Raw genomic sequence first — 2,500 nt, 5'->3', positions numbered from 1 at the left:
TACAAAGCTATGTCCACATTGTATCACATCAGATCATTTTTGAGATTTCAAGTTGGAAATGTATCTTTCTTATGAAAAAATCTGACCAGTGGAAACAAGTGGGGATCCAACCCTGTTATTGTAATTCTGCAGTGCCCTATTGAAAACCACCTTGTGTGACATAGGCCATCTGTATAAAGAATTATATTATTATTTTTTACGATAACAAAACAAACAAAAAATCAAAGCAAGACAAATACTGCAATACCCAAACACTCCAATTAAGATTTTTTATACTTTCTTTTATTTAATTTTTTTTTTTTTCGTAATTGCTGTAACTCCAACACAGAAATGTTTATATTAAGTAAACCCCTTTGACATCCAAACCGGCCTAAATCGGCCAGACTTAGTATTTTACTCTAACACCAGAGTATTTTACTCTGTCTAACGCCAGGCGATTTTACTCATCAATGGGGAACCCCTGGGAGTCAATGGGTTAAAAAAATGATAAAATACAAAAAAATATAGATTCAAGAGATATAAAAAGTATTTTTAAAAACATTTTGTAAAAAATCCCACTTTTTTTCTTGTCTATCATTTTCTTTTGATTATACACAATGTAGTTTTTAATGATAATTTTGTGCAAAACAGAGCTACAAATTCTCTGAAACAAAGTTTATTTTAGCAACAGCGTTGATGTATTGATAATATTTTCCTATAACTATAATCATAATCAGGGACTGGTTGTTCGAAAGCCGATTAACTTAATACAGAATTAACGTAAAATTTGGTCTCACTTTTTCACCTTTTGGGTGAACTGAAAATTTCTTTTGCTTGTTTTTGTTTTTCAAGATTGACCTTCTTGAATGTAAGATTTTGCCCAATGTCAACATTGAACAACATTTGGGAGTAGAAAAATAAACTCCTTTGTTAAATTTTAATCTGGGATTAGTGTTATATGGCTTTTGAACAACCAGACATTTAAGGGGTAAACAGTGGGCAGAAGATTGAAATTTGCCATATAACATCTTATTTTGAAAGGTTGAGTTTTTTCCCTATCTGGGTTATATTGTACTGGTCTTGAAACTTGAAAAGTCTTCCAATTATAAAGCATTATGTAGAGTGTGATTTTTTTATTGAAGGCTGTTTTGAACGATGACTTCAGCGTTCTTGTTCCTTGGGATAGATGTTCCGGTTGGATAATCCTGATAAGGCTGCATCCCCACCCCTCCCTTCTTGCTGTCTATTCATTGCCACCGTGAACTTCCTCGTGAGACAGAACTGTATCAGACCAGAAACCCATAAGGGTTTCTGATCAGACCCTAAGTAGAATAATGCAAATCATTATTTTAATTGCCATCTATCGTCTTGCAAAGTTTGTGAACACAATATTGCAAAAACTTTCAATATTATTACAGAGACAGTGAATAATTACATCTGGGTTTTGAGAACACTTATTTGGCTTCTAAGTTTCTACGCAAATCTTGGCACCTGAGAAAAAAACAGAAAGAAAATTACGTTTACTTGGAGTTTCCAAGTGACTTTACCATTGTTGCTTCTTTCGCATACTGTATTCTGAAATTCAGAATTCCATGTTGGTCAGTACAAAGTGCAGTCTGAGACCAGGTACAAAATGCAGACTGAATACTAAACCTACATCTATTGTCACGCAATTGCTTTTCTTTCAGAGGTCTGCTTCCTGGGTCTTTACACTCTTGAAGGAATGTTCTTGGTCTTTTTTCTAGAAATATTGTTTACAAGGAAGTGACATGGATTATTTCCTTCTTAAACAGTCTTGAAAGTCCCTCAAACTTTGAGTGGTTTTTAATGTATACTCATGGCAATATGAAATCACAAGCAGTGACTGATAACACAGTTGTGACGGACAACGCACGGTTAGTGAATTAGCTATCAGTAACACCATTCACACCCTGATAACTAAGATTTTGTGACTGACCAGTTCCTTGCTTTTCTTGTGATTTCACCTTATCTTTACCAGCCAAATTGAAATTGTTTTGCTCAACCCTGTAAGTTGAGAATGTATTAAGATTAAGGACCATTTTTGCTTTTCGTCTGCATTTTGTCAGCAAAGGGAAACATATCAATCAGCTGCAAGGGCTACAACATGCACTGCCCTCCATGTGTCTTAAATAATTACTCATCATTTTCTCAATATCGTATTCCAATGAGTGTTCATTCATACCACAATCCCATGATCTCTTGAAGATTGTTAATCCGTGTCACTTCCTTGTAAACTAATTCTTTCCAGAAACAAAGACCCAGGGGGATGACTGGGGAGAAGCCATTGCGTGACAACAGGTAAAGTGATGGATTGAACTGATCAGTCCTCAGTCTCCATTTTGTACCCAGCTTTCAGTGTGCAATCTGCAGACTTGGGGTTTCCCATTTATCTTTGTTCATAGACATAGAGCTGAACGAGGCATGGGAAACTTGACTTGTAATCTTGTAGGTATCAAAACCTCAGAACCATGTGACTTCACTTATGACTGCGACTGTCACT

This window comes from Montipora foliosa, chromosome 14, assembly GCF_036669935.1.
Source record: "Montipora foliosa isolate CH-2021 chromosome 14, ASM3666993v2, whole genome shotgun sequence".
NCBI lineage: Eukaryota > Metazoa > Cnidaria > Anthozoa > Scleractinia > Acroporidae > Montipora > Montipora foliosa.
Note: the sequence above shows the minus strand (reverse complement) of the source record.